This window comes from Eleutherodactylus coqui, chromosome 1 (assembly GCF_035609145.1).
Source record: "Eleutherodactylus coqui strain aEleCoq1 chromosome 1, aEleCoq1.hap1, whole genome shotgun sequence".
Classification (NCBI taxonomy): Eukaryota; Metazoa; Chordata; class Amphibia; order Anura; family Eleutherodactylidae; genus Eleutherodactylus; species Eleutherodactylus coqui.
The window spans coordinates 13,071,809-13,096,974 of record NC_089837.1 but is presented as its reverse complement, the minus strand read 5'-3'; positions in this window follow the sequence as shown (position 1 = coordinate 13,096,974).

Below are 25,166 nucleotides of genomic sequence, written 5' to 3'. Positions count from 1 at the left end.
TGTCAGGCTCCTGTGATATCAGTGAGCGGTGTCAGGCTCCTGTGATATCAGTGAAAGGTGTCAATCTCCTGTGATATTAGAAAGGGGTGTTAGGCTCTGGTAATATCAGTGAGTGGTATTAGGCTCCTGTGATATTATTGTGGGGTGTCAGGCTCCTGTGATATCACTGAGGGGTGTCAGGCTCCTGTGATAACAGTTAGGGGTGTCAGGCTCCTGTGATATCAGTTAGGGTGTCAGGCTCCTGTGATATCAGTGAGGGGTGTCAGGCTCCTGTGATATCAGTGAGGGGTGTCAGGCTCCTGTGATATCAGTGAGGGGTGTCAGGCTCCTGTGATATCAGTGAGTGGTGTCAGGCTCCTGTGATATCAGTGAGGGGTGTCAGGCTCCTGTGATATCAGTGAGGGGTGTCAGACTCCTGTGATATCAGTGAGGACTGTTAGGCTCTGTGTTGTTGAAGTGTGGGTCACTTACCTTTTGCTATGGAGATCCCTGCTGTACACTGACAGGTGAAGTTGAGTACCAGGTCCTTTTCTTCCCAGACTCAGTCTCCGCTGCTCACATTTATATTCTCCTTAGAGCAGAGAAGAGATCAGGTAGAAATAGAACAGCTCTGGGAATTATCAGATGCTCTGAAATACATTTACCTGAGGAGGGAAGAAATGATTTTATTGTTTGTGTCCTGACAATTGAGTAGTATATTTATAATGTTTTTTTTTTTAGGACTTCTTGTCCTTCTGCTCATAGGAACTTTTCTTATAACAGAGATGTAACAATTTGGTTGTTAGTACCAATGGAAACAAGACTACATATGAATGCTTATTGGCACAGTGCTGTAAAAAGTGAACAATATGGGGGGCGGAGCATGGCCCCCGAACCTGATGGCAGAGAGCTCCATCAGCACGGCACCCTTCCCGGACCTTACAGCTGCTATATTCAGCGGACATGCGGAAAAGTAGCAGGGAACCCCTCGCCCTCACAAGACGGAGATGCAGCAATTCTTCAAAGAACGTGGCGCTCGTTCTCCCCACCCGGCCTCCAAGATGGCGCCGGCACACAAGGCTGCATCCTCTCACAGTAAGGAGGGAGAGGGAGAGGATTTTTCCGACGGAGAGGTCAGAGAGAATCTCTCAAGAGGCTTTATGAGGGAGCACATAAAAAACGCCCTGCACCCAGTAATCTCTGACTTGGCAGAAATAAAGGACAATCTCAAACATTTGGGGTGCAGAGTGGAGGACTTAGAAACATCATCTGCCTCGGTCATCCACCACTCTATTGCCTTAACCAAAGCCCTGAAAGACCAGCATGATCACCTTAACCGAGCAATTTTAATGCAAGAAGACCTAGAGAACCGGAATAGGCGCTCTAACATTCGCATTAAGGGCCTTCCTGAGTCTTGGGCTACGGATATCTTGCACAAAGTGGCTGGTGAGATTTTTCATCTTCTACTGGGCGCCGATAGAGCTAACTCAATCTCTATTGAGCGCATTCACAGGGCGCTTAGACCCCCTTCTCTGCTACAGAAACTCCCAGAGACGTTATATGCAAACTGCTTTCATTCCAAGACGCCTTTGCCATCCTGAAAGCAGCAAGATCCCATATAGACCTAAGATACGGAGATGCTTCCCTCCAAATCTTTCAGGACATGGCCCCATCCACCTTGACAAAACGCCGCCTTCTTCGCCCGTTGCTCAAAGCCCTAAGAGCCAAGGACATAAAGTACGCCTAGTTTTTCCCCTTCGGCCTGGGCATTACCCACAAAGGTCGCAGGCTCACCATCAGATCCCAAGAGGCTCTCTGGGACTGCTGGGCCCTCCTTGAGCTAGACCCAATGGACCTACCTTCCTGGCTCCCTCTCCTGGCTCCCCAGGCTGACTCCTCCTGAGGCTTGGCAACAAGCAAGTACCACCAAATCGCCAAAAAGCAAGATGAAAAAGAATAAGGACGCTATGAATTTGGACTCTTGAATTACCTGCAACCTGACCAGGCTCACAAATTAATGCTTCTGCAGGGGAGCTTTGATGCGGCTGCCATCATTGTACTTGGAGGGTAGCCAGCAAGGATTTTCCCTCTCTGACCGTTTAGATTTCTCTGAGGCTCTATTTCCCCATTTGGTAGTAATCATACTTTTACAATGCGCTAACCTATCTGCTCTTCCTCCCCGGAATGTTTGTCTCAGTTATTACTTGTCCTTTAAATTTAAAGGTTCTTATTGGTGCCTACCAGACCAGGCTTCGTGATCAGTGACTGCTCTCTGCTACTTAGCAGTTCTGGTAACCCGTCTCCACCCATAGGCAACCCAGTTGTTTTTAGGTTTGCCTTCAACAGTACCTGTTTTTTCTTGTTTATCATTTTCTCCGTCAGAAAGTACATTTGTCTACAACCCTCCTTGTGTATATCTCCTTCCTACCCCGTGTCTGCCCTCCCTCCCCATCCTCTCCCAAAACCCCAAATCGCTGGGCTCCCATAATCTTTCAGAGCCTCTCTAACCCCTTCTCTCAGCTAAGAATCTCTTTTTGCATCCTCATTGGTAGGCGCCCTACCGCTTCGTCCGCCGGAACATCATGTCGGACCTGCTTTGTCTCACCACGTTCAACATACGGGGCCTGAATTCGCCCTCTAAGAGACACCATTTAAGTGTCCTACTAAAAAGGTATGGCTCTAGGGTTGTTTTCTTACAGGAGACGCACTTTAAGGGGAGTAGATGTTTATCCCTGCCAGGGAAGCAATTCCCACAAGGGTTCCATAGCTCTCACCCAACGTCATCCTCTAAGGGAGTCTCGATTCTGTTCCATAGATCCGTCACTTTCACCTGCGAGGCCCAGTATGCCGACGAGGAAGGCAGGGTACTATTCTTGAGGGGCACATTTAACAATACTAAATTGACTATAGCAAACCTCTATGCCCCTAATATAGATCAAGTGCCTTGGCTGATTAAACAACTGGAGATTCTCGGGCACTTTGCTACGAGCCCTATTCTCCTGGAAGGGGACTTTAATGTTACTCTTTGCCCATTGTTGGACTCGTCAGTCGGGAGATCACAGGTCTCTCAGATTAGACTGAGGAGATTAGCTCGCAGTCTGGCTGGGCTTGGAGTCGTGGACGCATGGCGATATCGATCCCGTTCTACAAAAGACTACACATACTACTCTTCGGTCCACTCCTCGTTTCAGCGTCTGGACTATATCTTTGTGTCCTCTACCCTCCTACTCTTAGTCCTTAAAGCTAGCATTGACCCCATAACCATTTCTACTGTTCAATCGTTTTTTATTGAAAATTAGCAAGTAACAGAATATACATACATGGAATGAGAAGCCTTCTGTTTTCATGTAATACAGTTCGCTCTTACAAATTCACATGAAATATGTAACATGAAGTATCTTTGACTTGCTATACTGAAACAGTCGTTATAAATTTTTCAAATATAGGTGGTAAGGGAGGGGGGAAGGGTTGGGGTAGGGGGAGGGAGGGAGAAACAGTAGGGACCATTCCTCTGCATATATTAGAACCAATCTCTCTTTCGTCCGTCTGGAGTGATTTATCTTTCCTATTGTATAAACTGAAGGTCTGTGATATCTTTCAGTTTTTACAGCATTAAATTTGCAGATTCAAGCATAAAATAGTTTATCCAAGGACTCCAATCCTCTTTAAATTTAGAGATTTTGTCTTGTCTGAATGCATAGGTCCTTTCCATCACCACATGCTCTGATATTAAATTAGTCATATCTAGCAAGGAAGGGACCCTTTGGGACCTCCAATTTCTAACTAACAGTAATTTAACAGTAAGGAGGCAATGGGAAATCATCTTTCTGAACTTGGGGGGAAATTCCTCTAACCCCAGCAGGAATAATGCTAATTCAGGTGAAGGATGTGCTTTTATCCCTATGACATTGCTAATAAGTTCAAAGAAGCTTTGCCAGATGGCCCAGATATCCGGGCAGCTCCAAAAAATGTGTAACAGGGAGCCTCTCCTCCCGCATCCTCTCCAGCAATCATCGGGAACCCCCGGGAAGAAATCCGCCAATCTTGCCGGAGATCTGTACCAACGTGTAAGAGTTTTATAGTGGGCCTCCACCAGGGAGGCACATGAGGATGCCCTGTTTGCCCATCGGAGAGCTTTGGTCCAGCGTAAAAATGGAAATGACTTCCCCAAGTCTCGCTCCCAGTTGAGAAGGTATGCTCTTTTTTGCATATTTTGTGCTAAGTTCCCACCTCCGCAGAATATTTCGTATATATCTTTTAAAGGTAATTTATATGGAGGGGGGTCGAATAGAAATCTATATAAGTAGTTAGGTAGATAGATCTCCTGAGATATAGTGGAGGACCACCTTCCTCGAATCTGAGAATACAGAAGAAAATCTCCACTCAGAAGCCCATATTCCTCTTGGAGACATTGAAATGTTTTAATTTTTGAGCCGTCAACTATATCAGACACATTTTTAATACCCTTGGATCTCCAGGTGCGTGTATTTATATTATTAGAGCAGAAATCTAATACTTCTAGTGGTATGGGTATTTTTATCCTGGGGGAGTGGTCTTTTGTGAGTTTTACTAGTTGCTTCCAGATATCTATGGCGTTTCTAACCAGTGGGTTCTTCAGCATGACATTGTCTATGTTTATGCTTGATGCTAACAATAGATTTCTGAGGGATTTTCTCCCTAATGAGTTTTGTTCAATATTGGGCCAGCTTATTCCTTCTTGTGGGATACACCATGCCCTTAGTTGGGAAACAATATTTGCTTTATAGTAAGCTTCTAAGTTGGGTACTCCCATCCCTCCATATCTCCTAGGACAATATAGTATTGCCGCGGCCACTCTTGGTCTCTTATTTCCCCAGATGAAGGACATGAGCTGGTTTTGCAGGCTCTTAAGCAGCTTGGAGCTGCATTTCAGTGGTATTGTTCTCAGAATATATAATATTTTCGGCAGAACCATCATTTTATATATGACAATTCTGCCTAGCCAAGAGAATTCTGTTCTACTGTAATTATTTAGGCTTTCCCAGATTTCTTCCGTTAGCGACACAATATTTAGGTCCATTGTGTTGCTTATTGGTGAGCTAATTGTTGTGCCCAAATATTGAGTGCCCGGCATGTCCCACATAAATGGGAACTCCTGCTTAATCAGTGTTTGGAGCTTAGGGTGGACATTAATTGCTAGGATTTTTGACTTTGTCGGATTTACCTTATAAAGTGAGATCTTCCCAAATTCGGTTAGCAGATCAGAGGCTGCCCGAAGAGACTCCAGTGGGGAGGTCATCATTAGTACTATGTAATCTGCAAATAAACCTATTTTGTGTTGTCTGCATGTCATCGGTACTCCCTTAATCTTCTCACTCATGCGGATTGCCTCTGCTAGGGGCTCCATGGTCAGGATAAACAATGTAGGCGATAGTGGACAGCCTTGCCTGGTGCCATTCGTTATATTGAATGAATTGGAGATAACCCCGTTTACAAGAATGCGAGCAGAGGGGGCCCCATATAGTGCTTGAATAGCTGACAGAATTCCATCTCTAAAGCCCATTTTTCTCAACACAGCGAAGGCATATCCCCAATGTATCCTGTCAAATGCCTTCTCTGCGTCAAGGGTGAGAAGCAAACAGGGCGTGTGGGAATTTTCAGCTTCGCTTACAATATTTATCAAACGTCTCGTCGCATCTGATGCTTGTCTTCCTTTGACAAAGCCTGTTTGGTCACTGTGAATAAGGTCAGGACATATACAGTTAGGGCCAGAAATAGTTGGACAGTAACACAATTTTCGCGAGTTGGGCTCTGCATGCCACCCCACCGCATTGGATTTGAAATGTAGCCTCTACAACAGAATTCAAGTGCAGATTGTAACGTTTAATTTAAAGGGTTGAACAAAAATATCTGATAGAAAATGTAGGAATTGTACACATTTCTTTACAAACACTCCACATTTTAGGAGCTCAAAAGTAATTGGACAAATAAACATAACCCAAACAAAATATTTTTTTTTCAATATTTTGTTGCAAATCCTTTGGAGGCAATCACTGCCTTAAGTCTGGAACCCATGGACATCACCAAACGCTGGGTTTCCTCCTTCTTAATGCTTTGCCAGGCCTTTACAGCCGCAGCCTTCAGGTCTTGCTTGTTTGTGGGTCTTTCCGTCTGAAGTCTGGATTTGAGCAAGTGAAATGTATGCTCAATTGGGTTAAGATCTGGTGATTGACTTGGCCATTGCAGAATGTTCCACTTTTTTGCACTCATGAACTCCTGGGTAGCTTTGGCTGTATGCTTGGGGTCATTGTCCATCTGTACTGTGAAGCGCCGTCCGATCAACTTTGCAGCATTTGGCTGAATCTGGGCTGAAAGTATATCCCGGTACACTTCAGAATTCATCCGGCTACTCTTGTCTGCTGTTATGTCATCAATAAACACAAGTGACCCAGTGCCATTGAAAGCCATGCATGCCCATGCCATCACGTTGCCTCCACCATGTTTTACAGAGGATGTGGTGTGCCTTGGATCATGTGCCGTTCCCTTTCTTCTCCAAATTTTTTTCTTCCCATCATTCTGGTACAGGTTGATCTTTGTCTCATCTGTCCATAGAATACTTTTCCAGAACTGGGCTGGCTTCTTGAGGTGTTTTTCGGCAACTTTAACTCTGGCCTGTCTATTTTTGGAATTGATGAATGGTTTGCATCTAGATGTGAACCCTTTGTATTTACTTTCATGGAGTCTTCTCTTTACTGTTGACTTAGAGACAGATACACCTACTTCCCTGAGAGTGTTCTGGACTTCAGTTGATGTTGTGAACGGGTTCTTCTTCACCAAAGAAAGTATGCGGCGATCATCCACCACCGTTGTCTTCCGTGGACGCCCAGGCCTTTTTGAGTTCCCAAGCTCACCAGTGAATTCCTTTTTTCTCAGAATGTACCCGACTGTTGATTTTGCTACTCCAAGCATGTCTGCTATCTCTCTGATGGATTTTTTCTTTTTTTTCAGCCTCAGGATGTTCTGCTTCACCTCAATTGAGAGTTCCTTTGACCGCATGTTGTCTGGTCACAGCAACAGCTTCCAAATCCAAAACCACACACCTGGAATCAACCCCAGACCTTTTAACTACTTAATTGATTACAGGTTAACGAGGGAGACGCCTTCTGAGTTAATTGCAGCCCTTAGAGTCCATTGTCCAATTACTTTTGGTCCCTTGAAAAAGAGGAGGCTATGCATTACAGAGCTATGATTCCTAAACCCTTTCTCCGATTTGGATGTGGAAACTCTCATATTGCAGCTGGGAGTGTGCACTTTCAGCCCATATTATATATATAATTGTATTTCTGAACATGTTTTTGTAAACAGCTAAAATAACAAAACTTGTGTCACTGTCCAAATATTTCTGGCCCTAACTGTATCTAGCAATCTCAATGCAAGAATTTTTGCGTAAATTTTGGTATCACTATTTAGTAGTGATATGGGACTAAAGTTTGCGGGGTTGGCCGTGTCCTTACCAGGTTTAAGGATTGTTACAATATTTGCCTGGAGCATTTCTGAGGGGAGAGTACCCCTGGTCATTGCTTCATTAAATAGATTTCTCATGTGGATTACCAACTGGGTTTTATACAATTTATAATATTCATTTGAGAAACCGTCTGGGCCAGGGGCTTTATCTTTTTTGGCTTTTTCGATAGTTTGTAGGATTTCTCTAGAGGTGATGGGGGAGTTGAGTTCTTCAAGCTGCCCTTCCTTCAGTTTAGGGAGCTGAATAGAGGCTAGGAAGTTATTAATAGTTGCTTCTGATGACCCCATAACCATTTCTGATCACGCTCCAGTGCATGTTGAACTCCGCCCTTCTCAGCCCCCCCCCCCCCCCCCGGGAGTGGAGATGGAGATTAAACCCTTCACTGCTGGACTCAGAGAGTGACAAAGAAGAAATCAATTCTCTTTTAGTAGACTACTTCCAACTCAACAAAACGCCCGACCTGACAATCCCATTGGTGTGGGAGGCCCATAAGGCCTTCTCCAGAGGCCTGTTGATCGCCTTAGGCACAAGAGTCAAGAAAAAGCAACAGTTTGAGATTGACGAAAAACTCCAACAAATTGCTAAATAGAACAAGCCGCTAAATCCTCCCAAAACAAAATAAAGATCGACGAACTAATCGCCCTCAGGAAAGACCTTATACTATGCCTAGACACCAAATTTTATAAGAAGCATCTCCATCTCAAACACACAGTCTATGCCCAAGGAAACAAAGGCAGTAAATATATGTCCACGCTTATCAAAAAGGCCCGCTCTAGAAATTTTATCAAATCTATCAAAACTCCCTCGGGTTTCACGGTCAAACGACACAGGACATAGCCAAAGAATTCCAGACCTTCTATTCTCAGCTGTGCAACCTTAAGGAAATAACTACCCCGGAGGCCACCAATACCGCCAGAGACCAGATTAACGCCTTTTTAAAAGAGCTGAAACTCTTCATGATTGGAAACGCAGAGGCTGACGTGCTGCTGACCCCTTTCACTACACGAGAAATTGAAGACTTACTTGCCTCATGCCCGCCTGGGAAAAGCCCTGGCCCAGACAGCTTCCCACTAATCTATTATAGATCATTTAAACATACCTTAATCCCTCAGCTCAGAGAACTCTTTAATTCCTTACTTCAGGGCTCCCCTCTTCCGAAACAGGCACAAGAAGCCCATATAACCCTAGTACAAAAAGAAAATACTCGGAGGTGTGTGGAAGCTACAGGCCAATTTAGTTAATTAACTTCGACGCGAAGCTCTGTGCGAAGCTCCTAGCTAAAAGGCTGGAATTATACCTCCCTATCTTAATCAACATAGAACAAACTGGCTTTGCAGAGAGAAGAGAGGGCAAAGACAACTGTCTACGATTACTGCACGCATCGAGATTTGCCCAGACTCACAGTATCCCCCTAGCTTTAGTAAGCACAGATGCTGAAAAAGCATTCGATAGGGTGGATTGGCTTTATATGGAATTGGTCCTGTTGCACTTCGGCATACCTCCGAGGTTTGTGTCAGCCATATTCTCCCTATACGCTATGCCCTTCGCCAGAATTAAAATTAACGACTCTCTATCTCCCCCCTTTAACATCAAAAACGGCACTCGCCAGGGCTGCCCTCTCTCCCCATCCCTTTTCATCCTAACACTAGAACCCTTTCTACAAAAGATCAGGGAGGGCACTGAGATTCAGGGACTGAAATTTAATAGAGACAAACTGTCCTTGGCTGCTTTTGCCGACAATATTGTCTTCCTGATAACAAACCCGGAAATCGGGCCTACCCAGATTGGTCAAACTTCTGGAAGAATTTGGCACCCTGTCTAATCTCAAAACCAATTTTGCTAAGTTCATTGTCCTCAACGTCTCCATACCATCTCCCCATCGCAAAGTTATAAGACCTTGCATCCCCTTTGCCTGATCTGAATCTCGGTTTGATTTTTTAGGCGTAAAAATCACCAAAAGGACAGAAGACCTTTATTCTGCTAATTTTGTTCCCCTCCTGACTGACGGTAAAACCCTTGTGCGTGCCTATTACCTGCCTTTTATTTCTTGGCTAGGCAGAAAAAATGTTCTAAAATCTTACGTGCTTCCGGTGATCCTTTATCAGATCCGCCTCCTCCCGATACACCTCCCTGGCAGTTTCTTTAAAGCTCCCAGAACAATATTCCAGAAGCTATTGCCTAACCAGACACTACCTTTACTCCAGTCCACCCACATAACAAATGTACTCCGGGATTTCTTCTCCCAATTTAAATCCACTAGACCAAAATCCGTCATTGAGGCAGTCTTAATGGGGAGTAATGAGACCAATAGAAAAATAACTTTCCTACGCAAACACTATATTTCTCCCCCCTCATCCTCTAAACCTGCCTTCCTAACCTCATGGGAGAGAGAACTTCACATTTCCCTCTCCCAGAGTGACACCAAGATTATACTGAAGACGGCCTTTGGCCTCTCCCCCTGTGTCACCTCCCAGGAGTGTCATTATAAACTTCTGGCAAGGTGGTATAGGACTCCTCAGTGGCTATTCGATCATGCACTGGCCCTGCACAGAGGAAATGTGGTGGAAATGCTCGCTTATCTCCTCTTACTGAACCGATGTGGAGAGAGTTCTGAAGAAGCTGTCTCCAAACCCTAAGCTCTACACTGAACTGGTTCTCCTGTGGAAGCCTACCTCCGCCTTCCACCCCCTCAAACACAAACTCTTAGCCTTCCTCATCGACGCGGCCAAGGCACTTATCCCATTACTTTGGCATCAACAAACCTCTCCGTCCTTGTCACAGTGGGGGGATAGAGTTGACCTTCTTGCTAATCTTGAAGAAATAGTCAGCTGGTCAAACGATACCCACGACAACTACCAAAAAACCTGGAGTCCGTGGCGCTCGTTGAGGAACAAATTCTAAACCTACCGAGCTAGAGAGGCCCCTGCCTGATGGGCGTGCTGAGATGAAGTGGGTTTTAAGAGATACTTCCTCCTCTGACTCCCTACATTAGACGAGCCAGCCCCACGCCTCTTAGGCTACAGGCAGACACCTTAACAATTATTGGAGCCTACGTCCCACCCCTCCAAGCCCCTTTAATCCCCTTCTACCCCCACCCCTACCCTATACAACTCCCCCCCCCCCCCCGTCTGTCTGGTCTGTCTTGTCTGTCTGTTTTCTTGTTGCTGTTCATCTTTATTGCTGTCCGGGTTGGTCCTGACAGGGCAATCGGCCCAGGAACTGCGGATCGTAACCCTCCCCGAGATGAGCATTCTGGTTTGCAATATTCCACACTATTTGTAATACGATTGATATCCTGCTTAAATATTGTGACTTCATTTGTATGTTTTAATTTAAATATAAAAATTCCAATAAACACTGATTTAAAAAAAAAAAAAGTGAACAATATGCCCCACTTATTATAAACTAGCTGATATACCCGGCTTCGTCTGAGTTAATTTGGTACTGGTGTTTATCTGGTGTTCACACGGAAAATCTTATGAAGTCGTCGTTACTTTAGAGATACTGAGGAAAAAAAATATGTTCACCATTTTGCATGGTTCATTGCGTTACCCAGGAAACACCACGTGGAGGCAACCATGCGACGTTTCCTTTATATAAAATAAAAAATAAAATTAAAAAAATTTGTGAAAAACAAATAAGAAAACAATAGAATTTTAAAAGGAAATAATTCCTCGTTAAAACTAAAAAGGTAGTTTTTGTTGTAAATAACAAATATGAATGTAAAATACTAAACTTAGGAATCCAGCTCTCATCATAGGTAAGGTTAAGACTTTGCTTAAAAGAAACATTTAAAACTTCACATTTTTCATTAATTTTACAAATAGAAAACAAATAATTGTATTAAGTGGTGAGGGCCTCTTTGTACACTATGTTGGCAGTTTCACCCCCAGGAGACAGTATGAACAGGTTACTTGGCTGGCCGACTCGAGAACACGCCACATAGAACTGGCCATGAGAGAAACAGCCCTGTCTCACATCTATACCAGCCTTTGTTAGTGACTGCCCCTGTGACTTGTTAATAGTCATGGCAAAACACAATTTAATGGGAAATTGAAGCTGCTTAAATTCAAAAATGTAGTCTGAAGGGATTATAGGTATCCGTGGAATAAACACTGTTTCACCTTCACCGCAGCCTGTGAACACAGTCGCCTCAATAACATTCGTCCGCAGTGTCTTTATTTGCAGCCTTGTTCCATTACAGTTTTGGAGGGTTCAAATTCCGTAACAACATTATGGGTGCTCTGACTTTGAGAGTTAGGCGGTGAGCAGGCATTCCTGGCGGCTCCAGTGTATTAAGAAACTCAACAGGATAGTTGACAGCATCATCACTGTTCAGAACTGAGTCAATCGACTTGTAAACAGTCTCACTGCCACCAAGACGTTCCAACAAACAATGATTTAACTCCGAGGCAGAAGCGTTTGTAGGCGTTAACAATGCTCTTTCTCGTAGCCAAGAGGCAGGTTTCTGTCTGAGGTGTTTAATGTCAGAATATATTTCTGCTATGAGACTGTCTACAGAGTCGACAGTAGTACACAGGTTTGGTGGGATCTTAAGGATGCTATGGATGTTGTTAAGATCTCCATTGCCTATTTTTAACAGAAGATGAGCAAATTCCCGGCATTGATGTCGCCCCTCAGATGAACCCTCATATTTGTAGAAAGAGATAATTTTTCTACTTTGGGCCAAAGGAAGGAACTCTTGAAGCAAGCATTGACCTCATCAGCACGAGTACCTTGGGGCATGACAGGTAAAGTTTGCCTGAAGTATCCTGAGAACAACACTGTGACCCCTGCCATAAGTTTGTTGCTGTTACGGAGATCTCGAAGAGTGCGGTCAACTGCCTCTATTCTGGCTTTATGCGACATTGTACATTCATCCCACACTATAAGTTTACAGTCTTGGAGTACTGATGCAAGGTCACTCTGCTTCGAAATGCTGCAGACTGGGGCTTCAACTCGATTTAAATTTAATGGCAGCTTGAAGGTGGCGTGTGACGTTTTTCCTCCCTGTAGTAGTGTAGCAGCAATGCCTGAGGATGCTCCAGCGATTGCAATGTTTTTTGTGCTCCTTTCTTTGGCTAACAACAAATTTATCAAATAGGTTTTTCCAGTTCCTCCTGATGCATCCAAAGAGAAGACTTCGTTTGAATTAGACTCAACACTTTGTAGTACTTTATGGCAGCCAATCTTTTGGTCATCAGTAAGGCATGCTTCGTGTTTTGTCACTGTGTCTTTCAGTATTGCAACATCGTAATTAATTTGCTTCAGATATTCTCGGTTTTCCAAAATGTCATCAGTTCGTATTGATTCTGGTAAGCTATACTTTTGTAAGGTTCGACCTCCCAAAGACAGAATGATGTCTTCCAGCAAAATCAAGGTCTTGTTATAAATATGATCTTTATTTTGTATGTTTATTTCTTGATTATGTCTCTGCACTTGTCTCAAGATATCCTCAAAGAAATTGTCTTTGTGAGTCTCCCACAACAGCAATGGCTCAGACACCTGACAAAAGACCACCATGATGGCAAACAATTCTCTCAACCTAACTGTTGAATCAGACAAAGCTGCTTCTTCCAATGTTTTGTTCCAATGACTGTCATCCTCAAGTTAGCCGAGTGACTTACATGCTGACTGGAATGTTAGATGCAGCACAATGTCAGCAGTTTTTGGATGACTGAAAGATGTGGGGCCCCGAACCTCATGCAGCAGCAGTCGCAAATGGTAACATTCAGAGTTATTTGGATGCACTGTATAAACTCTACCAAGAACTGTGTCTTGTTTCACTCCTGGATATCTGATAACGCATGTTCCTTGTTTTCTTCATCTGCAGTGAAATAGATTCCTTGTCCAGATGAACCGCAAGATGCTTTACAGAAAGGAATATTTCATTGAATGGAAAAGAGAAAATACGCCAAATGGCTTCAGAACTGCTAATATATCAACCTGTCTGGTATATGTTTATTTCATCACATTCATTCTCCACTGCGAACGTGGCCTGATCACTACCTTTATTCACATACTTGCAAATATATTTAATGGATTTGACAGAATTGCAGTACTCAACATTGATGTATGCATTAAAGGTGCGGAGAAGAACAGGATTAAAAGGAACTACCGAGCTGTTATCAAGTACCCAAGTCCTTTGAGCCTTCTCAATAGTTACTGTAAACCCACCCTCACTTGGCGATCTTCTTCTGTACTTCGGATACCCATCATCACCAGTCTGGATCTCACTGGGGAATGGCTTTGGGTACCTCTTAGAGCACTTGCCATCCTTTATGCACTGGGAATGTGTGTTGAAGTTTTCACATGGCCCATGTATCATATTACGTTTAACAATGTTGTACAGAATAGGATCTTCTTTTGGATTTGGTATCTCTGCACAAATTATATTGTCAATACGGTCTGATCAACTTCATTGACTGTAGGTTTGTTAAACAGCCCTTATGAGCATTTACAGGATTTCTTTCAGCATGAATGACTATTTGAAACTGATCCTTGTCATCACTGGGTAGACTTTCCACTGCAGATTTAAAGTCTTTAATGTACGGGTTGCAGTCATGAAGCATTCTTTGAAGCTGTCGAATCAAATTAGGATTGACAACAGATGCATTTTTACATCTTATATTAATTTGTTCTTCTTCATCACCAGGGGTCAGGGGTCAGGGGTCACCAGGGGTCAGTCTATACTGTTGCTACTGAAATGTTACTGGGGTCTGTGTATACTGCTGCAAATGAAATGTTACTGGGGTCTGTCTATACTCCAACTACTAAATTGTCACTGGGCTCTGCCTACACTGCTGCTCATGAAATGTTAATGGGGTCCGTCTATACTGTTAATAATGAAATGTTACTGGGTTCTATCTATACTGCTGTAAATGAAATGTTACTGGGTTCTGTCTATACTGCAGTTAATGAAATGTTACTGGGGTCTGTCTTTAATGTTACTACTGAAATGTTACTGGGGTCTGTCTATACTGTTACTACTGAAATGTTACTGGGGTCTGTCTATACTGTTACTACTGAAATGTTACTGGGTTCTGTCTATACTGCTGCAAATTAAATGTTACTGTGGTCTGTCTATACTGCTGCAAATTAAATGTTACTGGGATCTGTCTATACTGCTGTAAATGAAATGTTACTGGGGTCTGCCTTCATTGCTGCTACTGAAATGTTACTGGGGTTTGTGTATACTGCTGCAAATAAAATGTTACTAATACTGGGCAATGTCTATACTGCTGCTACGGAAATGTTACTGGGGTCTGTCTATACTGTTACTACTGAAATGTTACTGGGATCTCCCTAGATTTCTTCTGCATCATAACTGTTAGTGGGGTCAGCTTATACTTTTGCAACAGTAATATTACAGGAGTCAGTGCATAGTATGGGTGCACTACGTTTTCCCATCTCAGTGTTCTAAGTATCTGGACATAATCAAAAAAAAAAAAGAATACAAAAAAACTTCCCGACTGACAAGGGCATGGAGTGTGGGCCAAAGCCAACCTGTACTTTATCTCACGTTATCCCCAGCTATCCGGGGCACTGCATTGTGACAAACAAGAGGAGCGAAACAGCCCTAATGAGACGTTCACACCTACGCTAGCATTGGAGTCTGCTGTATGCCCGTGATTGCTGAGGGTTTGTGCAGAGGCCTATGTCCTGGGTGCAGTGAAAGTCAGCTTCCTGCCTATGACTGCTGAAGCAGTATGCCAAGGCCTATGTCCCGTGGGAACTGCAACTGTGCCAGATTGGGGATGTGCAACTTTTTCCTGGCTAATCCAGTCATTGTAGCAGAGAATGAAAGCGTGACTGATTTACTTTGCCAGCTTGGCCTTTCTGCAGGCAAGCGTATCATTTTTTTGTCCTACTGTGTGTGTTACAGTACCGCTGCCAGCCTCCAAGTGCAGGCCAATAAGCGCCTAATTTTTACCACACTCAGTGTCTGCTGTATTCGCAATCCACCATGCTGAGGGGTACGGGTAGGCCTAGAGGACGTGGCCGTGGGTGAGGACGCGGAGGTCCAAGTGAGGATGTGGGCACAGACCGAGTTCCTGGTCCAGGTGAATCGCAGCCAGCTGCTGAGGGATTAGGAGAGAGGAAAGTTTCTGGGGTCCCCAGCTTCATATCACACTTTTCTTCTGGGGCTTCACTGTTGTCCATTGGCTCTTATTCATATCTGAAGCTTTGATTTTGCCCATGGAGGCAAAATCCACAGTGGTATCGCGGAACCCAGCCTGAACATGGGCCCGCTAACGTAGTTCCCACACAGACTATAGCGGGTCCTGGTCATGCTGTCTTAGCCTTGTAATGCTACCCCCTTTAAACCCCCCCCCCCTCCTCCTCCTCCTCCTCCTCCAACAATGCAAACATTCTTGGCAAATGGTAAAGCTTCGGTCCCTCTTGTGGCAGTCCAAGAATTTCACCTTAACCAGCACAATAGGAATGCACCCCCCCCCCCCGTCCCTTTTAATCCTGGGCACAGTTCCGAAAACCAAAGAAATACAACCAGGGTGCTATTCGATTATCCCTAGCTGAAGCATTTAGCCGAGCCGTAGAGCAATTATGGCTTCCATCTTGTTGGTGCAGATAATAATTACATAGTGTTGTGTCATACTGAGGTAGGAATAGAGTCGACTCTCGAACACAGCATCCCTGCAGGGCTTGGGACAGAGTAGCAGCAGGCACATATCCTTGGTGGAAGCAGGCCAGCTGAGAGCCACATACTCCTGGAATGATTTTGGACTGATTGAAGAGGCCTTTACTTGTGATCATCTTTGGTAATTCCTGACAAAGATGAGTGGTATAGCCAGAAACTTGCATTGCTAACACTTTGCAATGGTCAACAGAAAACATATGAATGAAGCCTTTCCATATTTCTGATTGAGATGAGGAGGAGTTCCGACTTTTAGTTCCTAGAATATCCTTTTCATTGCTATCAAATGCCCCTCTTGTCTCAGAAAATACTAGCTTTTCCACATAACTGTTGTCGCTTCCGCTTTTATTCTGTGGCTTTACTTTTGTCCAGTGGCTCTTAGGTGGATCAGAAGGTTTGATTTTGTCAATAGAGGCAAAATCCACGGTGGAGGCCCGGAACCCAGCCTGAACCTGGGCCCGCTAACGTGCTTCGCACACAGACCATAGCGGGTCCTGGTCATGCTGTCTTGGCCTTGTAATGCCACCTCCTCCTCCCGCTTGGGGTCAGGGGGTCAGCAATGTGCATCAGGTATTTTCTCTCGTGTTACCACAGTTATCGGAGAAACTTGTTTGGGCCAAAGGAGAGGAGCGTAACTGCATTAACGTTACAGGGGTCTGCCAATACTTCAGCTGCAGAAATGTTACAGGGGTCTGCCAATACCGCAGCTACATAAATGTTACTGGGGTCAGTCTATACTGCTGCAACTAAAATGTTACTGGGGTCTGTCTATACTGTAACTACAGAAATGTTACTGGGGTCTACCTAGACTACTGCAACATAACTATTATTGGGGTCAGCTTGCTACAGAAATACTACAGGGGTCTGTGCATAGTATGGCTGCAATAAGTTTTCACATCGCGGTGTTCTACCTATCTGGCCCAAAAAAAACCAAAAAACAGTGTGACTGGGGCATGCAGTGTGACGTTTGCTCTGCTATCTGGGGCACTGCAATGGGATACAGTAATGTACCAGGGAGCCGCCCGTGCTGTAATTGCACACAGAATTCCCATAGCTAAGTTTTACCTGCCTGTGACTAATAAGGGAAAAAAAACCCAGTCTGACTAGGGCATGCAGTGTGTGTGTGGAAGCCAACCTGTATTTTATCTGGCGTTAGCTCCGCTATCCGGGGCACTGCAATGGGATTTATTTATGTTCCACGGGTGGCTTCCTGGGACCCACCCATGCTGTTAGTGCACACGGAATTCCTATTGCGGAGTTGTACCTGCCTGTGACTATTTATAAAAAAAAACAGTCTGACTGGGGCATGCTGTGTGGGCCGAAGCCCACCTGTATTTTATCTGACATTAGCTCAGCTATCCGGGACACTGCAATGGGATTTATTTATGTACGGCCGGTGGGTTCCAGGGAGCCACCCATGCTGTGGGTACACACGGAATTCCCATATGGGAGTTGTACCTGGCTGTGTCTATTTATAAAAAAACCCAGTCTGACTGGGGCATGCAGTGTGGGCCAAAGTCCACCTGTATTTTATCTGACGTTAGCTCAGCTGTCCTGGGCCCTGCAATGGGATTTATTATTATGTTCCGCCGGTGGCTTCCTGAGACCCACCCATTCTGTGGGTGCACATGGAATTCCCATTGCGGAGTAGTACATGCCTGTGACTATTTATAAAAAACCCAGTCTTACTGGGGCATGCAGTGGATGCCGAAGCCCACCTGTATTTTTTCTGACGGTAGCTCAGCTGGGCAGGGCACTGCAATGGGATTTATTTATGTACCATTTATGTACTTTTCAAATTTATGACATAATCAATGCTTATGCCAAATTGCAAGTTTCTATGACATTGGAAAGTGAGAGAATTAGATTCCGTACATAAAATTTGGACACTAATTCTTTTGCGCTTATAATTGAATAATCAAGTTTGGACCCATTAGCTTTTCCTAATAATGACATAACGAATGCCCGTGCCAAATTTCAAGTTTCTATGACACCGGGAATTGAGAGAATTAGATTACGTACGTAAAATTTTGACTCTAATTCTTTTGCGCTAGAATTGTATAATCGATTTGGGACCCATAAGGTTTACTTATTTATGACATAATCAATGCTCATAGCAAATTTTATGTTTCTTTGATATTGGGAAGTGAGAGAATTAGATTCTGTACGTAAAATTTTGGCGCTAATACTTTTGCGCTAGAATTAAATAATCGAGTTGGGACTAGAGATGAGCGAGCACCAAAATGCTCAGGTGCTCATTGCTCGAGTCGAACGTTCCTCGATGCTCGAGGGTTCGTTTCGAGTAACGAACCCCATTGAAGTCAATGGGCGAACCGAGCATTTTTGTATATCGCCGATGCTTGCTAAGGTTTTCATTTGTGCAAATCTTCAAAACCTCCGAAAGTGATGGAAACAACACAGATGCGGATTGGGGAGGCGAGGGACAACATGCAGGGCTGCATCTCAGGCTCCCATGTCTCACTATTAAGCCACAATAGCGGCAAGAGTGAGCCCCCCCCTAGCAATTTTTACTTCGGGCAAACCATCATTAACAAGGCACACCTTAGCTGTACTGGATCATATTTTTCTCCAGCAGCCTTCAGGGTATTCTGTAGCTTCCTAATTGTGTAATACAGTATGCGCACACTGCCCAAGTTAGATACAAGATATCAGTCTCATGTCCAATATGGTTCTGAGCATACAACGCCCAAAAGCCTCAATTTATTGAAACACATAATACCTGCCCTTTATGGGCGTTTAACACATTACATCAGTAACATATTCCCCACTCCCCTTCCCACACCTCTCTCTCAAGTCCAGTGCATAAACCAGTCTTTGTTCTATCAACATGTGGTCAGTTAAACTAGTTCTTTGTTGGAGAAGTTGGAGAGCGGAGGAGGGGCTAGATACACTTCTTCAGTATTGCAATGTGGCTTTAACTCTTTCCTTATGCAGTAGAGCTTTATATTAGGCTGAAGTTATAAAACACATCTTTCACCATGCTATTGTCCAGCAATTACCATAATGAAATTATGCAGCCATTAACCTTTACAGAGTTAAATCACTACAGCTGCGCAATACTTCTAGTTTATTACAAATGAATAGACATTTTACGCTAACTAATCTTCATGTCTACTACAATCCCCCCTTAAAATGTCTATTCTCTAACTCTTCCCGGTAATTTATACAGTTCTCTGCACGTGAGCCCATAACTGGAGCACGTTGAAGGCTCGATTTAGGGTCTTCAAGGGGGTGTAGGACTTGTCCACTCCTTCTGGAGATACATCCAGCGAACTCATTGTTGGAGCGGCTTTTTCCAGCATCAGTTTCACAGGTCTCTCAGACACGGGATAACACAGCAGACTAGAACGGAAAAGATAATCAGTGCACATACAACAGCGACGCCCATCTGAGCCAGGACCCTTTGCCACCCGCTCATCCATGGAAAGTACTGGTCCTAAAGGTAAGCTCTTTTTAGTTAGTGCAGTCAGCTTCTTAATGGCAACTGCGTCTTTACCCGCGGGTCACGTGTTGTCTGGGATGTAGGTACAGTTTCCCCTATCATCTTACAGACACCCCCCTTTTTTAGCTAAAATCATATCTAAGGCCATTCTATTTTGAAAAGTCATAGTCGAGGTACGTCCTATTGGTCGACTAGTCCCTATAAGGCATCTCTAGTGTAATTTATAAACCGCTGCTAACTATAATAAACATAATTAATCCAGTCAACATTTTATTTACCATAATGATCAGAAAAATGGACTCGAATCTAGCTTTAACTTGTCAGGTACCCCCCTTGGCTGTCCTATGACGTCAATGTACACGTGTAGATCAAAACTACCACCAGGAGCCTCTCTTCTCACTCTAGTGTAATTCTTCTGCCTGGATTAGACTCGCTTGCGCTGTCTGCCCTCTTCTGTCCCGCGCCCGCATGCTCGCGCCGCAGAGGTCCATACCTATGCGGCGCGAGCACGCTGGAGCGGCCCCTTCAGCGGGACAGAAGAAGAAGACAGCGCAAGCGCGTCTAATCCAGGCAGAAGAAGGCTTCGGTCGGCGCCATGGAGACGGGGACGCCAACACTGGTGGGGGTAAGTATATAACTTCTGTATGGCCAATATTTAATGCACGATGTATATTACAAAGTGCATTTATATGACCATACAGAAGTGCTTAACCCCACTTGCTTTCGCGGGACAACCCCTTTAACAACGAAAATCACATACTTAGTCAACACATCAGATTGTAATTGTAACTACTGAGGATAGTAGCAACCTAGCCTTGGGGCTAGCCCGAACAATCTCATAGGGAGATAATGCATAATCCCCCCTGGGTGTATATCTAACACTGCATAGGGCTATTGGATGATAGTCTTTCCAAAGTAGCCCCATTTCCGCGCGTCATTTTAAGTATCTTGCTTTTTAGCGTGCCACTAAGTCTCTCCACCTTTCCACTACTCTAAGGGTGGTAGAGTGTGCAAAAAGCCTGGGATACACCCAGAGCAGACATGACGTGTTGCATTCACCTGCAAAGTCTGTACCTCTGTCTGACTCTGAATCACTTCTGGTACCCCATATTCACAGTTTGCCTCGTTCATGAGCTCCTTGTGGCTACCTACTTGTTTGCCTTGGTAACAGGGTAGGCCTTCAACCTGCAAAGCCATCAACAACAACAAGCACATATTGATACTTCCCAACAGGTGGGAGCTGAATGTAGTCAATTTGCAATCCCTGAAATGGGTAAAGTGGTCTAGGCAAGTGTTTTTTGGGCACCTTTTCCCCTCTGTCCTCACTCACCTATGGCATAGATCATGCTAAACTGGACAAATGATGCAGCAGCTACAGATAACCCAGGAGTCGCCCGTCCTCTTTCAAGCGTCGACGTCATTGCTGCTTTACTAGGTGGGTCTTTCCGTGCGTCAGCTGGGCCATCATGGGATACAGGAACTGTGGTAGGCAAGCGCTGTTGACTGTTCACCATACACGGTCCTGTTTCTGCTGCTCCCATTTTAGTCCATTTATCCTTTCCTTCCTTGCTGGCTTGTAACTGTAAAGTCCCTAGCATATCAGAGTCCAAATTTTGTCAATGTCCAAGTTTTTGCCTCTGACTCATGCTGTCAGTACCTTTTCTTCTTTCTTCCACGGCTTGAGAGCCGCTGCCTTTGCTGTGCTGTCGGCGAGGGTGTCGTCTCTCGCTTCTCCAATGTAGGAATCGGTGTGAGGTCTCCATTGTTGGGTAGTAGTAGGGCCTCCATGAGACTCTGCACGGCTGCACCATTCTCAATTGGTTGTCCTGCTAAGGTAAAAAACTGTCTGGCCCTCCATATTGGGCCGTAATCACGAGCTATGCCAAATGCATACCAGGAGTCAGTGTAAAGGGTTGCCATCTTACCTTTCGCTACTCCACACGCCTCAGTGAGGGCCTTCAGTTCCGCTTCTTGTGCTAAGACATGCGGAGGCAGAGCTTCTGCTTCTAGCACATCTTGTTGTGGAGTCATCAATCCTTACCCCGGTACTATCTGCAACAATCTCAACATATGCATTGTCAACAGAGGTTCCAGTAACTGTTTGCATACCTGCAGTTTCTTGCTGTATCAGTACTAAATAATCATGTTGATCTATTTCACATGGATCAGAATCTCATAGCCCAAAATCATTTATTTCCTTTTTATTTTATTTAGTTATATATATTTTTAAAAACCCAATAGCTGATCTGCAACATCTAGATCACCTATGACCTAGATCACCTATGCCTCCCCCCTTTTGAACCAGAATACTCTATTGAAAAAGGAGTAGTCACGTTCAAACTAGTAGAACGTTGAAAAAGGAAACCAAGAGGCCCAAAAAACCAAGCACTTTGTAGGGTAAGGTGACATTGTATGCAGCAAAGTCTGAGCGAAAATATCCTTTTTTTTTTTTCCACCGTCGCGGTTAGCATTTCTAACACAGGGGGGCGCAACACAAGCAAAATTTACAGTCACCCAGTGAAATAGTATCCAGAGAATTTCACCGTTTAACTTTCACTCTCCGGTCTGAATAAAATTATATCTTCAGTGTAGACTGACACTAGAATACACAAAGACATAAAGAAAAAAAAACTAAAAAGAATGCGGATGAATTGACATCCTACTCTGAGCAATTAAGTCCCTCATTCTCACATAAAAACCAAGACTACTTAGTCAAATTGCGTGAAAAAGTTTGCTGGGTGACTAGGGAAATTATTCCGACTGTAAGAGCCTTCCTTAACATCATCTGTCTGAACATCCATTGGAGAAGCAGGCAGCGGAAAACAGAGCCCCTGGGAACACACCATGAGAGGGCGTCCCCTGCTCATAGGTCCCTGGCCTCTGTCCTCCATGCATCAACTCCACTCTTCCATAAACTGTAAACCAGATTAGTCATCTCATATGCCCTGAGCTGCATCTTCACGAAGAATGAAGGTTAGTTTCCCTGAACTTATCACACATCCAAGGTGGCCACATTTTGGAGTGTAACAAAGTCTGGTCAAACAAGACCTTGCTTCAGACAATCATGATGTTAGCACTGGATACAGTGGCATTGGGGAATGTAGGCCTCCCGAGTGCAGCAAGATGGCCGCCAGAGGCAGAAAGGGGCGGGGCTACAAATCTCCCAGGTGAGGCAAGATGGCTGCTGGAGGAGGAAGGGGCGGGGCTTAGTCCTGTCCCGGATTGGAATGGCCGGAAGTAACGTCACACACCCTGAAAGTGAGCACATGGGGGAAGTAATTTCAGGATGGGGGGAAGGGCTCACCACACTTGCTGCAGAGTCACACTATGTGGGGGTTTTAAACATTGCAAGTGCGGCCGCCATTATAGGGATGGGCTATAGTCAACACAAAGACATTACATTGTTCATGATACAGACAATACACATCCCCCACTACACTCTTTCCTCCTCCCCCTACCCTATTCTGCTTGTGAATCCCTTTCCTACATTATACCACCTCCTAGCAATCTAAAGCACCCCTCTGTCTGCCAGGGCCCCACCCCCACCCCCCGCTTATCTGCCTATAACATTCCTTTCTTTCAGCAACTTTCCTGATCCTTATCTTTGCTTCCTTTTTTTCCCGCCATTCTCTAAACAACGTGGATCTATCCCGTATTCTACTCTGCCTGCTTATTCTATCCTATTTGAAATTTCTGGACACAACAGTGTCTCCTTGTAAAATCTGCCTTCTTCAAATCACAATGCAAATTAACTGTATAAACACAAAACAAAAGGAACAGATGGGTTAACCAGGGAAATGCTCAGTATCTTAACATCAGCCCACTCTCTTATCAGTAAAACCCCCCCAGTAACAAACACTGCACATTCTTTAAACAAGACCTTTGACTATACACAAAGACTGACGATTATATTCAGTGACCAAGACTTCAACAGTATTTAGAGCCTTCAGCCGTCTCACACCACGGCTATAATCCCCGCGTATGCCTTTCTACATATGAGAGCATAACACGCTCGATCATACAGGTAAATATGCATATTTTAATCACTGCGTATCCCTTCTTACGTATGAGAGCATATACCATGCTCGATCATACAAGTGCATGCGCCTATTTTAAATTTTCCTGGCCTCGTTCTCCAAGTGTATTAGCGCAAACTGTGCACTATTACATAGGAGAGTACGGCCCGGGCACGCTCCCTCAGGCTTATACAGCCAAGTCAGCCCTTCAGACACATTAACCCTCACAGAATCTGTCTCTTGGTCTTGAATACACAATCTTTAACCGTTTCAGACACAACATTCACAGCATACAGAATATCCCTAGACAGGTTACACGGTGATATTTTTCGAGTTGATAGAACTATATTACCTGCCTTTCAGTGATTTATTACTCTGGCTGTAGAGGCGGGCAGATAAACAGACAGAAGTCATCACACAGGTAGATAAACATAAAGCAATCTTACCGTGTTCCGTAGATTTTCGGGCCCATGAGTTCTGCGTGTTATCTGCCAGTCTCTGTATCTTTCCAGAATAAAAAAATCACAGTCTACCCGCCCACCCAGGGACGCCAATTGTACTGGATCATATTTTTCTCCAGCGGGCTTCAGGGTATTCTGTAGCTTCCTAATTGTGTAATACAGTATGCACACACTGCCCAAGTTAGACGCAAGATATAAGTATCATTCTATTCTATTTTGAAAAGTCATAGTCGAGGTACGTCTTATTGGTCGACTAGTCCCTATAAGGCATCTCTAGTGTAATTTATAAACCGCTGCTAACTATAATAAACATAATTAATCCAGTCAACATTTTATTTACCATAATGATCAGAAAAATGGACTCGAATCTAGCTTTAACTTGTCAGGTACCCCCCTTGGCTGTCCTATGGCGTCAATGTACACGTGTAGATCAAAACTACCACCAGGAGCCTCTCTTCTCACTCTAGTGTAATTCTTCTGCCTGGATTAGACTCGCTTGCGCTGTCTGCCCTCTTCTGTCCCGCGCCCGCATGCTCGCGCCGCAGAGGTCCATACCTATGCGGCGCGAGCACGCTGGAGCGGCCCCTTCAGCGGGACAGAAGAAGAAGACAGCGCAAGCGCGTCTAATCCAGGCAGAAGAAGGCTTCGGTCGGCGCCATGGAGACGGGGACGCCAACACTGGTGGGGGTAAGTATATAACTTCTGTATGGCCAATATTTAATGCACGATGTATATTACAAAGTGCATTTATATGACCATACAGAAGTGCTTAACCCCACTTGCTTTCGCGGGACAACCCCTTTAATAACGAAAATCACATATTTAGTCAACACATCAGATTGTAATTGTAACTACTGAGGATAGTAGCAACCTAGCCTTGGGGCTGGCCTAAACAATCTCATAGGGAGATAATGCATAATCCCCCCTGGGTGTATATCTAACACTGCATAGGGCTATTGGATGATAGTCTTTCCAAAGTAGCCCCATTTTCGCGCGTCATTTTAAGTATCTTGCTTTTTAGCGTGCCACTAAGTCTCTCCACCTTTCCACTACTCTAAGGGTGGTAGAGTGTGCAAAAAGCCTGGGA